General features: G+C 47.4%; 1 long non-coding RNA gene across 1 annotated transcript in view; it reads right to left on the bottom strand.

Annotated features, from left to right (window-relative positions):
* Positions 1 to 246: 246 nt before the first annotated feature.
* Positions 247 to 13,645, bottom strand: part of LOC138473785 (uncharacterized) — a 77,972-nt gene continuing 64,573 nt past the window's right edge. The window contains exon 3 of the long non-coding RNA XR_011268915.1: positions 247 to 413. This is a non-coding gene — a long non-coding RNA (uncharacterized lncRNA). The remainder of the gene's footprint in view (positions 414 to 13,645) is intronic.

The following is a 13,645-nucleotide window of genomic DNA, read 5'->3' as shown; positions in this document are numbered from 1 at the left end:
TAACACCTCCCTGCTCCAACCGCAATCATCAAGGTGGTTGCAAAGGCATAATTCCACCTACGAAAACGCACTAGCAACCAGCTGCAGTACCCAGACGTGTCAATTGAGGAACAGACTGCCTCGAACCAGCACCAGCAGGCGCAATTCTTGCACAATGTGACAATGAGGCAAGACAGGCAGGTTGAAGGAACTAAAATGCTGTCTTTATTCAGACTTAACAAATAAAATAACTGCTGATTGGCAAAATTCAAAGTTCTTTTTCCAGCATCCTTTTTGGTGTTCTTTTTGTGGAGCAATGGTTTTCCTCTGTTTCCTTGTAGGGTATGCTGTAAGGACCTCTGGCAGTCTTCTTTCTCTTAGTCCTCATACGCCCAGGTGCTTCCTGTAGTTCCGGAATCCAGGTCTGGTTGGCTCTGCAAGGAGAACAACAATGAGCACACATCTTCAAACTAGCTGGCTCTTTATATAGGCAGGTAAGAATGGGCCAATCAGGTTCTACTTCCTGTTGTAGAGCATAAGAATCCATATAGGCCCCGCCCCCTTCTCCTTGTAAACCTCTCGCCATGTTCCTTCCTGCAGCTGTTCCCCGGGATGTCTTATTGTAGCCCAGGTAAGTGACTGCTGTTTTGTTTGTAACACTGATAGGGTTGTGTATTCCCTGCCAGAGAACTCTCCCTGTGTGTCCGTGACTATGTGTCAGCGGGTCGCCTTTCTCCTGTTCGCTGTTTCCGCGTGACACGCGGTTGGCGTCCTGCTCGTGATTGTAACACATGCGGACTACATCTCTACGCGTTGACTGGGCTTCTTCCGTCCAACGGCAGTGCGCGGTCGAGCCCTCTCTGCGGCCCCAGTTTCCCTCCTCTCTCCCACTTGTCGTCAGCGCCACTCTGGTGAGGCGGGTCTTCCCCGATTGGACTTGGCGCTCGTTCCTGCACTCGGGGATTTTGTCCTGGTGGGGACGGCTACACTTCCCTCTCCTCCTTACCGTCAGTGCTGCTCTAGCGAGGTGGGTCTTCCCCGTTTGGACACGGCACTCTGCCTCTCCGTCCAAGCACTCAGGGATTTCGTCCTCGTGGGGACGTTTCGGCACCCGCGTCTCTGCGGGCTGACCTAGGGTCGGCTGCTTGGTTTTCTTTCCATCAACCTGTGCCTTCCCATACAGTGGTGTTATGGTTCCCCACTCAGTCATTTCCACTGTTCGGGGTAAGTCGGGATTGCATGTGGGTTCCCACCACTCGCCTACCATGAAGGTCGCTCCTGGCTCCTTCCCCAGCCCGCAGGTCTTCCCTCCATAGTCCTGGGTCATGCTGACCCCCGTGGCTAGGTCATTACACACAATCACACTGGTACCAATAACCTCTTTAGCATTCACCTCACCATACAACACTATCACCGGAAAAATGTACATCAACCACTCAACCAGCACCGGCACTAGGAAATCCACTGTGAAGACAAACTACTTAAAAAACGATTGTATGGTGAAACCTAGGCCCCTCTCCCACTGCAGATTAATAAATCGGGGCTCCTGGAAAAAAACATATTCTGCCCAGGAGGGCTACTTGAGAAACAAAGATACAAGTGAAAGGGTTGGTAACACTGGTGCAACCTCTTAGTGTTCAATCACCGTTAGCGCAGAAGAAAATTCTGAGTACTGCACTTGGGTGCATCAAATACTGTTTTTTATGTGTAACAGCATCTGTTTTTGTATTGCTTTCAGTACAGTGCTAAACATCACTGGTTTCAAAATAACGTCATACAGTTTAACATAAGACAAAAAACATCAAGTCAAAAGTAACTTAAACATTAAACAGAGTACAGATCTCTACTGTCGGTATATAGCAACAGGGGTCAAGGATAAACAATTTGGACAAATATACAGAATGGATGTGTGTGCAATAGAGTGTAAAAACTGGTAACACTGTGGTTTGAAAATTCGTCAACACCAATCCAAGTGGTTAGGATGTTCAGGATGTTCAGGAGGTGCTGAAAGAAGGTGAAAAGGAATTCAGTAAGGGGAGTGCCAAGGTGCTATTAGTGAGCCAGGATCCTGTAGCTGATCCGAATCGGCAGAGCAATCGCGATAGCAGTCTTCTTCTTTCGTGATGACCCCAGCACAGCAGCGTTGCTAACGCTGTTGCTAGGTGTCGAGGCATTAAGTACTGGCGGCCATCTTGGATTGGTATGCCCCATTGCGGGAAATATTTACTGTTTGTATTTGCCTCAAATTTGTGTTAAAGGCAATTCTAGTGGATGCCATCGGGGGGTGCATTAAACTGATGAAATTAAAACAAATGTATAGGTCCGTTGCCATGGCAACGGCACAACGTGTCTTATATAGGATAATGTTGCCATGGTAGTGGCACGACGTGTCTTAAATGGGAGGCCACAATCAGGTGACTAGTCAAAGTCGGAGTACACATGGAGGATGGAGGAGCAATCTTTAACCTGTGAAAATACAGTGGGGACCCATGGGAGGGCCCTAGCCCGTGTCTAGTCATATGTTTTCAGAGGGACAAATATGTCTCTGTACGGGGATCAATAATTGCGTACAAACAGGTATATCTGATCTGAGGTGTGTCAGGTGTATCTGTGCAGTGTTATGATATCACATTGACGCACAATACATTATAACCTGAATGGTCTAACATCAGCATAGTGTTCTAATAGCATGCAGTGGTGTGCAAAAGATGAATAGAGAACACAATTATTTTCGGAGTAATCAAAAACGTGGATTACAAAAAGGATTTCCACCCTACAGAAAGATTCAGCCCTGCCTGTACCGTATCCAATTTGTGAACCCACCTCTGTTCTAATTGTGTGAGGGTCTTGTTGAGATCCCCCTTATGGTGGGTGTCACTTTTTGGATAATAAACCATCTTAAATCTGTGTCTTTGTGATTTTTCTTACTGAAGTGCTCAACTAGAGGTTTGTCAGCTATCTTATTCCTAATACATGAACGATGTTCCGATATGCGCATTTTGATTGGGTGTATGGTCTTCCCAACATATAGCAATCTAGAAGGGCATTCTATGATATAAATAACACCTTTCATGTTGCAATTAGTGTGGGCCCTCATTTCCCACTTGATGTTTTTGTGTTCAAAAGTTTTCTTTTGTAGTGTTAGTGCGCTGACTATGCATTTGCCACATTTATAGTGGCCCACAACTGGCGGGAGGCTCCACAAGGTATTGCTGACTCTTTGGGGGGGCTCTAAAAAAGTGTGTACAAGAGAGTCTCTCAAATTCTTGTTCTTTTTTTTAAAGCAAAACAAGGTACTCAATGTCCCTATTTGTTTGACTAGATGCCAGATCTTCTTGACCGTTTTCTGTAGTAAATTACTCAAGGGACTGAAAGTTGTGACACAGACTAGTCTTTCAAGTTCTTTTTTGGGTTTCGTTTCCAAGCAGATATCTCTTGGAGTATGCATTGCCCTTTTTCTGGCTTCTTTGATGGCTTTTCAGGGTAGCCTCTTGCTGACAGCCTCGTTTGCAGGTCTTCTGCATGTTTCTTAAACCTTTCCACTTCTGTACAGTTTATCTGGATTTGCAGAAACTGGCCATAGGGCAAACTGTATTTCAGGCCAAGCAGATGGTAACTCTGGAAGTGCAATAGGCTGTTCCGGTCTGTCGGTTTCCGGTAAAGTTTCAGTTTTCAAGTGGTCGCCTGTCCTATATATGTGGAGATCCAAAAAATCGATTTGATGGTGGTCCCAGTGCATGGTGAATTTGATGTGCGGGTTGCGTTGGTTTATTCATTGATGAAAACTCTGTAGTTCCGATAGCGGTCCATTCCATATCAGTATTACGTCATCTATGTAGCGCTTCCATGAAAAAACTGCAATAAGACCTACCTGAGAGACACCACCGGGCCTGCGCCAATGAAGTAACTTGGCCGCACATGCCCACAAAAGACAACGCCCCCCTGCCAAGAAGGCAGGACGGAGAGCACGCCTAATTCCACAACAAGGTGAGGAGAGGGCCCAGAGGGACTGGAGTCACACGGGGTGGTGGGAGGATATTTACCTCAGTTGGCCAGTCTTGAACACAGCCCTCCTGTATTTTCAGGTGGAATCTTCCCCGCAGACCACATCTGGAAAAACACTGGGAAGAAGGTACCAGCAACCAACCCGGCTGAGTGGCGTCCCCGTGGATACCAGGTGAGCGTAACAATATAGCGCTTCCATAGGCCGGTGTTGACCAGGAAAGGATTCTCATTGGAGTAGATGTTTGTTTTCTCATACTGAGCCATAAATAAATTGGCGATGTCGGGGGCAAAAGTAGCCCCCATGCTAAACCCTTTAGTTTGTTTGTAGATCTGATTTTGAAAGAGGAAAACATTTTAAGACATCGCCAATCTGGTGCACTCCAGAATGAATTCTGTTGGAGTCGAGTTGATGTTATTTCTTGAGTTGATGACATCGCGGATGGCTTCTAAGCCTGCAGCATGTGGGATAGATGTGTATAAGGCTTCGACATCCATAGTTGCAAGAAGGCTATCGGGTCTCAAATTAACTTGGTCAAGCAACTTGATGGTACTGGTGGTGTCTTTTAGATACAACGGCATCTGGACCACAAAGGGTTTTAAGAAAAAGTCAGTGTAGAGGGACAGTAGTTCGAGTAGTGATTCACATGCGCATAAAATCGGTCTCCCTGGTGGTTTCCGGGCATCCTTATGTATTTTGGGGAGGATGTAAAAAGCTGGTATCCATGGAAAGGTTTTGTTCAAAAACAGTTGTTCGTCCTCACAGATCCAGCCTTGTTCAAAAGCATGTCGGGTGAGGCTTCTGATCTCTTCTTGTAGTTCTCTGGTAGGATCATGGTTGAGTGGTTTGTACGCTTCTCGGTCACTTAGGAGGTGCATACATTCAGAGTCGTAGTCAGTGGTGTCCCAGACAACTTTGTCGGCCGGTTTGATTGTTATGGTTTTGTCTGTTTGTAAAATTCTTTTTTTTTTTTAATAACTCTGTTTATTGAATTTAAACAACAAAACATAAGAGACATATAAGAATAAGACATGAATCAGCAGTATACATGTGGAAGGCAATCTCAGCAGTATACAAGTTGAAGGCAGTCGTCCATATCAACGGGGCCCGTAGGGCCGAGGACCAGAAGACAACAAGACAACAATAGGACCAGGCAGGCAAACAAGGCAAGCATCACTACTGGTGCACCCCCACCCACAGAGCTTATTGAGCATCTAGCCATTTGCCCCATATTTTCTCGAATTTACGGGGGCAGCCCCTTGCATTATAAATTCGGCGCTCTAAGGTAGCACCTCGGTCCAGCTCGTTACTCCATCGATTCAGGCTCAATGGTTCGTCCGACCCCCAATTGGCCGCTATAAGCCTTTTGCTCGCCCCCAGCGCCGTTGCCAAGAACATTTTTTCATGTTTGGACAGGTCTACTTCCCCTCCAATGCCCAATAGTACCATCTTGGGGTCCCTGGGAATTGGTGTCCCCAGAGCGGCTGAGATTGTATTAACGCATTCCACCCAGAAGGCCTGTATCACCTGACAGTCCCATATCATATGGTAGAAGGTGGCGGGTTCAGTTTTGCATCGGACACATGTCTCGTCTTCTATTCCACCCCATCTGGCCATTGCAGTGCGCGAGTGATATGATCGATGTAGGATCCTCAACTGTATGAGCCTCTTAAGGCCATCCTTTCTTCTTGGTCCAGGTTGTCCTTATAAAAATTCTGCTTCGAAAAGCCTGCCATCATTGTCTTGGTTACTGTTCTTTCAAAGGCTTCAATTTCACATGGGACAGTGTGTGGAGGTGGGAGGAAGACAGATTTCTGTTTCAGACCAGTGGTGTTATCTCGTTTGACGGGTCCCTCTTCACTAGATATCCCTCTTGTTGTAGGTAGATCGATCTCAAAAAAGTGCTTGAGGCGGATATTTCCAAAGAATCTGCAGAGTTCTAATTCTATTTCGAAAGGTTGAGCTTTTTGAGCTGGTACGAAAGAAAGTCCCTTGCCAAGAAGTCTGAGTTCAGCCGTAGTTATCAGATGTTTGGATAAGTTAAAGACTGGTATCCCATTGGGGGTCCCTGGTTCTGGTACCACTGACGTGTGCGCATACGTTGGCCTGATGGTGTTGATCTTCTCCTGGGTCTCCCTCTCTGTCTGCCTCTCTGAAAAAAAGCTGGTGGTGGTGGTTGTTGTCCAGGTGGGCCTGTGAGACTAGGATCACTTCCACTCCCGCTGCAGGAAGTGCCAGAAAAGTGACACCCCTGTTCCTACGGTTGTATCCTTGGCTCTGCTGCAGGACACTGTAATAGGTGGTTCGTAGGTATGGGTATGTTCTCTCTTCCGAATAACTGGCCAGATCTTTCTTGAATTTGGCTACCTTCCTATCTATGGTGAGATTTTTACATTTATTAATCTCAATTTCAAGTTTGTCAAGTTTTTCTTTTGCTACTTGGATTGTCTTATCTGCAATAAACTTTTTTTCTAGATTCACTAATTCTGCATCTGGCTTCTCACATTCTTCTTTGGCAGTGTCTATCACTAGGATCAACCAATCCCGGCTACATTTATTGCCTACTCCACTAAAGCTTTTGGTAAACTTAGGGTTGTCAGTAAAGACCCTGGGAATGTTGTGTACTTGTAATCTGTCGGGGATTATACCTGCTTTTAAGTATTCAAGCATGAATTTGCCATGCAGTTCCGTATATATGATTTCTTTTTCTTCTGGTTAAGAATCTCGAGTTGGTCTTCGAGAAGGCCTCTGGTAATTACACCCTCCTCATTGCTGAGTGTAGAGTGTAGATGTAGTCCTAAGAAGCTGTTTGAAGTAGTCATCAGTGTATGACACTATATTGACTTTCTCCATGTGGTTTGTGTGGTAGATACTCATTTTCTGAATGAAGGAATACGGCCCCTATTGGGGTCGTGGTTTTGCCCACAGCCGCGGGCTGTACTATGCAGATTAATAAATTGGGTTCCTTGAAAAAACCCTATTCTACCCAGGAGGGCTACTTGAGAAACAAAGATACAAGTAAAAGGGTTGGTAACACTGGTGCAACCCCTTACTGTTCAATCACCATTAGCGCATGTCATGATGCCTACCCCCGGAGCACCAGGCCAGGCCCAGCACCCCCAGGAGCAGGCATCACGCCCCCGGTAAAAGCCCAGCGGCCCTTTATAGGGGCTCTTTGGACTCTTTCTTGGCGCCGTTGGCGCCAGGCTCATGTTGGACATCAGTCCTGGCGCCATACTCGCCAGGCTCATAAAGGGAAGTGTTTGGTGCACTTACCTGAAGCAGACCATACTGCACACTCACCTGATGCAGATCATGCTGCATGAAGAACCAAGCCAAATGAGGCTTAGGAGGGACTATTTTTCTGAAGGAACTATTTTGTTACTTGGGTGGGGCTGTGGAAGAATACTCACCTGGAACTTCTTCCAAGGCTATTTAAGCCACACCCGGACAGCCACACGTGCTTCACGTTGTTCTGCATCCCAGCAGCTGAACGCTCACCGTGTCTGCTCCTGCACCTGGACTCCAGCCATGCCCACCTCGAACCTGGAACACCTGTAAGGGAATAAGAGAAGAGAAAGGTGAAAACCAAGAACTATTTCAACCTTCTTACCTGCATCCGGAATCTTCACGCCAGCATTCCTGAAGGAAGACTTCCATTTAAAAGCACTGCGTTGCTCGCTGCAACACCGCGCTTCACTCACCTGTTCCCGAGACGCCGCCCGGCTCCATCGCGGCTCTCAGTGCCGGTCGCCACATCTCTGCACCGCACCTAAGGGAGAGAAGAAGAGACAAAAGGTGAGCAAGGGAACACAAGAGGAAAGCCGGATTTTCAGCCATATTACTTACCGGCTATTCTTGGTGAGCCATTCCACATCTCGGGTCGGCGCCACATCTCTGGCAGGTACCACACCCCGGCCCCTATGGGGAAAGGACAAAAGACATTACTGGGGAATTATAAAGACATTTAGAGGAGTCGCCCTCATCACTGACTCACCTGATTTACCCCGGCAATTTAACCCCTCAACGCATCCCCTTTGTTCTGCACCTGAAATAAAGGACAGAAAAAGACAACATAAAAGGAGGCTCACACTTGAACTTTTGCATCTTCATACTTACGGCGTATCGCTCAGTAAAGTCAAGTGGAATTGCCAACGCCATTCTGAAAACCAGTGAAGTAACTGGACGAACGCGCGCCCCTGCACCTGAAGCAGGATGGAGAGTTCATCCTTCCAAACTATAAGGTGAGCTTAAACCGGGGGTTTTGGAGGAAGTCAGAGGAGAACGAAGGGGGAAAGGGGGGAGCAAGCACATTATTCAGCAGACAGTTAATCCCCTTTCTCATCTGCAGAAGGATATTCCTACGGGCCAGACAAGCAAGATTTGGGGGTCCAGTTCAATCGGTGGTCCGAATTCTGCGCATCACGCTTGAAGAGGCCACAGCAACCCAGACCAGACCAGCGCCTCCGTGGGAGCCAGGTGAGCGTTACAGAACGCGAAGCCTTCCTACAAATTCCCACCCAGGCGCTATGGAAACTTCCGAGACTGACAAGTTGGCCCACCTACTGGGGGAATTACGGGCCGAAGTACACGCCGCTCGTCAAGAGACTAATGCTCTCAGGAGGGAAGTGATTGTAACAAAGGAAAGAGCTGATGACCTGGCTAAACAGCTTTTGCAAGGTCAAGCTGGACAAACTCCTTTACCCGGTTCCGGAGGGAAACCCGCTCCTGTGCTTTCCAGTAACCCGGTGCAGATTAATCTACCTGGAAACATGCCGCTGGCCCCACCCAAACGCTTTGCTGGGGACCCCAAACGATTCGCCGTATTCATGAATCAGTGTCGTTTGCATTTCCTGTGCAGACCTGGTGCCTTCCCTAATGACCAGACCAAGGTAGCCTTTGTATTGTCATATCTCAGCGGCAGTGCTGCCGATTGGTCAGTTCCACTGGTAACTCAAGATGACCCGATTCTTCGTGATTTTCAAAGATTTCAAGCAAGCATGGAAAGGTTATTTGCTCGTCACTCCCAGAGGCAGGCTCTAGATGACGAACTTCTATCTCTGCGACAGGGCAATCAAGACCTCCTTTCCTACATTGCAACCTTTAATAGACTAATTGTGGAAACTGGGTGGCCAGAGGATAAAAGAATCACATTATTTTATCGAGGTCTACGCGGAGAACTTAAAGATGTCCTGGCCCAAGATGTAAATCCGCCCCAAGAGTGCTCTGAATATATAGACTTAGTGGTCCAATTGGATCACAGACTGCAAAACAGAAAAGCAGATCGGTCCAAGTTTGAGACCCGGGTGTTAGTCAAGACCCACGCTAACCTCAAGGGGGCTGAAGCCTCAGAGCCAATGCAAATCGGAGGAGTTAAAGGACCTTTAACGCAAAAGGAACGTGAAAGAAGACGGCAGATGCACTTATGTCTTTATTGTGGATCCTCTGGACACTTTCTACGAGATTGCCCGGCAAGGCCGCCCAGGAAGGTGGTAGGAGCCGCTGAAAAAATCCATGAAACCTCTGTATCGGGAAAACGACCCCCCCCGACAAGCGTAGAGGTCCGCTTGCCGAGCTTGAAAACGAACTTTCAGACCTCGCATTTCACTGTGCCAATGGTCCTCGTAGATCCGGAACAGCCTAAGCGGTTGCATGCAATAAAGGCATACATCGATAGTGTGGCTATAGGAAACTACGTGGATCATGATTTGGTCTCCAGGATTAACCTCCCCCTGCGTCCTAAAACCAGCAAAGATGTCATCACCACAGTCGATGGAACCGAAATTGCCTCGGGACCGGTAACACATTCCACAGCTGAGGTAACACTTGTAGGTCCGGACGGCCATCAGGAGGCAGTTGTGTTTGATGTAATCAAGGCTCCACAGTTTCAGGTTATACTCGGAATCCCTTGGTTAGAGACACATAATCCTTGAATTGATTGGCGAGCGAAGAGAATAACCTTTCTGGAGTGTGCACGAACCTGCTACCCATAAAATCAGAAGGTCAGTCTAGCATCAGTAACTTCTGTCTCCATGCAACTACCTCCGGAATACCAAGACTTCCAGGACGTCTTCCAAAAGGAACAGGCCAACACGTTACCTCCTCACAGATCGTACGATTGCCAAATCGATCTGGTGCCCGGTGCACAACCCCCTTGTAGCAGGATTTATGCCCTTACTGAGCTGGAGAATCTGCATTTAAGACAATATTTAGATCAATACCTAGCCAATGGTTTCATTCGCCCGTCAAAATCTCCGGCATCCTCGGCTTTGTTCTTCGTGCCAAAAAAAGAAGGCGACCTTAGAACTTGTATCGATTACCGCGCATTGAACCAGATAACTGTTAAAAATCATTACCCTCTGCCTTTGATCCCTGAACTCCTTGACCAGGTGAAGGACGCTTGCATATACACCAAGTTAGATCTCCGGGGGGCTTATCATCTGGTACGAGTTAAAGAAGGCGACGAATGGAAAACGGCCTTCTGTACAAAATATGGACTATTCGAATACCAGGTGATGCCTTTCGGGTTGTGCAAAGCGCCTGCTGCCTTCCAATTCTTCATGAACGATGTCCTTCGGGAACTCATCGGCGTTTGTGTTGTCGTGTATATCGATGACATTCTGGTGTACTCCTCTTCGGAATCTGATCACAGAAAACATGTCAGGGCCGTCCTTGAGAAATTGCGCCAGCACAAACTGTTTGCAAAGCTGGAAAAAAGCGTTTTCCATACCACCGAGGTTGAATTTCTTGGATTTATCCTGACACCTAAAGGGGTCCGAATGGACTCACGGAAAGTGGATGCCATCCTCAAATGGTCATCACCTAGTTCGGTGAAAGGTGTCCAAAGCATGCTTGGTTTTGCCAATTTTTATCGCAGGTTTATCCCAGAATTTTCACGGGTGGTGCAACCCATCACTGCACTCTTGCGGAAGAATACACTTTTTGAATGGACCGAGGAAGCTGAACAGGCCTTTCAGGAATTAAAAGCTAAATTTACATCCGCACCTATTTTGAAACATCCGCGTCCTGATCTCCCATATATAGTCGAAACCGATGCATCCAGCTTAGCCATGGGAGCTGTCCTGTCTCAGAGAGACCCCGAAACCAACCAACTGCACCCCATAGCATTTTGGTCCAGAAAGTTCTCACCGCCGGAGAGAAATTATGCAATCACCGATAAGGAATTATTAGCCATTAAGTCCGCCTTTAAGGCTTGGCGGCATTATCTTCTTGGCGCCAGGCATACCATCACTGTGATCACTGATCACCGAAATTTACAATATTTAAAAACTGCCAAGGCTCAGTCTTCACGACAGCTCCGATGGGCTTTATTCTATGCTGAGTTCGATTTTGTAATCACCTACCGTCCTGGCTGTAAGAATGGCAAAGCAGACGCGCTATCTCGAATTGGAATGGGAGAAATGGACACAAACTCAGAACCTGTGCCGATAATTCCCGAACAAAGAATCTTGGGGATAACCACTTTACAAACCCTTGAAGACATTCAAGCAGGGGTAAAACTATTCCTGGACTCTTCAGCCTTGCAGGATTGGATCAAAAGGGGGTCTGCCTTTTCAATCAACTATGGCTTACCTTACTTCCAAGGACGTTTATTTTTGCCAGAAAAGGAATTGCAAGAACTGGTTATTTCCCATCATCACGATACTCTGATGGAAGGACATCCTGGCATTGCCAAAACAGAGGAAAAAATTAAACGACAATTCTGGTGGCCGTCCTGGCGAAAGGATATTAAATCTTTCGTGATGTCCCTTGGAGCTTGCGCCCAAAACAAAGGTCAAAAAACAAAATCCGCCGGTCTTCTTCAACCCTTAGACATTCCACCAGCACCTTGGCACACCTTGTCACTAGATTTTATCACGGACCTGCCCTCTTGTAATGGATACAATACTATTCTGGTTGTGGTGGATTTATTTTCCAAGATGGCCCATTTTATTCTGTTGAAAGGATTACCTTCAGCTTTTGTTCTTGCCAAGGATTTCCTCGAAAATGTCATCCGTCTGCATGGATTCCCGTCCATACTAATCTCCGATCGGGGAAGCCAGTTCATTTCTCGTTTTTGGAAAAAGTGTTGTCAACTGGCACAAATCGACATAAGACTCTCAACCAGTCACCACCCACAGACCGATGGTCAGACGGAGAGAACGAACCAGACCCTTGGACAATATCTTTGATGTATGTTGCACCAATCGGAGGGTAATTGGAAGGACATTTTATGGGTGGCTGAATATGCATACAATAACTCGATACACTCTGGAACTGGTCAGAGCCCCTTTTATACCCTATATGGACATCACCCTCGTACTTCAGACCTGGACTCACCTTTGAGCCTCGAAATGCCCGCAGTCGACCATTTACATTCTACGATTACTCAAGCCTTCAAGGATGCTACTGCACACTTACAACATGCGAAAGAGAAATACAAAAAGAATGCGGATCTGCATCGCAAGGAGGCGCCTCCATACCAAATAGGGGATCAAGTATGGTTGGCTACCAAACACTTATCACTCAAGGGCCCTCGGACTTTTAATCCAATGTATTTAGGCCCTTACTCGATCAAAGCTATAATTAACCCAGTGGCAGTCAAGCTAGATCTACCAGCTAACATGCGGATTCATCCCGTCTTTCATGTGTCGCTTTTGAAACCATTGCAACCAGGAAACAGATTAATAAAGCCACCAGAACCAATCTAGATAGATGGGGAGCCTGAATTCGAGGTGAAGAACATTTTGGACTCTAAGATCTCAAAATCAAAACTTTTCTATCTAATTGATTGGAAGGGGTACGGGCCTCAGGAAAGATCTTGGGAACCCAGCGACCACGTACATGCACCTCGGCTAGTAAAAAGGTTCCATCGGAATTTCCTGAACAAACCGAAACCCCCTGGGGAAAAGGCCTTGGGAGGGGCCTTGGGGGGGAGTGCTGTCATGATGCCTACCCCCGGAGCACCAGGCCAGGCACAGCACCACCGGGAGCAGGCATCATGCCCCCGGGTAAAAGCCCAGCGGCCCTTTATAGGGGCTCTTTGGACTCTATCCTGGCGCCGTTGGCGCCAGGCTCATGTTGGACATCAGTCCTGGCGCCATAGGTGCCAGGCTCATAAAGGGAAGTGTTTGGTGCACTTACCTGAAGCAGACCATGCTGCACACTCACCTGATGCAGATCATGCTGCATTAAGAACCAAGCCAAATGAGGCTTAGGAGGGACTATTTTTCTGAAAGAACTATTTTGTTACTTGGGTGGGGCTGTGGAAGAATACTCACCTGGAACTTCTTCCAAGGCTATTTAAGCCACACCCGGACAGCCACACATGCTTCGCGTTGTTCTGCATCCCAGCAGCTGAACGCTCACCGTGTCTGCTCCTGCACCTGGACTCCAGCCACGCCCGCCTCGAACCTGGAACACCTGTAAGGGAATAAGAGAAGAGAAAGGTGAAAACCAAGAACTATTTCAACCTTGTTACCTGCATCCGGAATCTTCACGCCAGCATTCCTGAAGGAAGACTTCCATTTAAAAGCACCGCGTTGCTCGCTGCAGCGCCGCGCTTCACTCACCTGTTCCCGAGACGCCGCCCGGCTCCATCGCGGCTCTCAGTGCCGGTCGCCACATCTCTGCACCGCACCTAAGGGAGAGAAGAAGAGACAA

The sequence above is a fragment of the Ambystoma mexicanum genome, chromosome 8 (assembly GCF_040938575.1).
Source record: "Ambystoma mexicanum isolate Mex_15411 chromosome 8, UKY_AmexF1_1, whole genome shotgun sequence".
Lineage (NCBI taxonomy): Eukaryota > Metazoa > Chordata > Amphibia > Caudata > Ambystomatidae > Ambystoma > Ambystoma mexicanum.
This window is presented reverse-complemented; position numbering and strand designations above follow the sequence as displayed.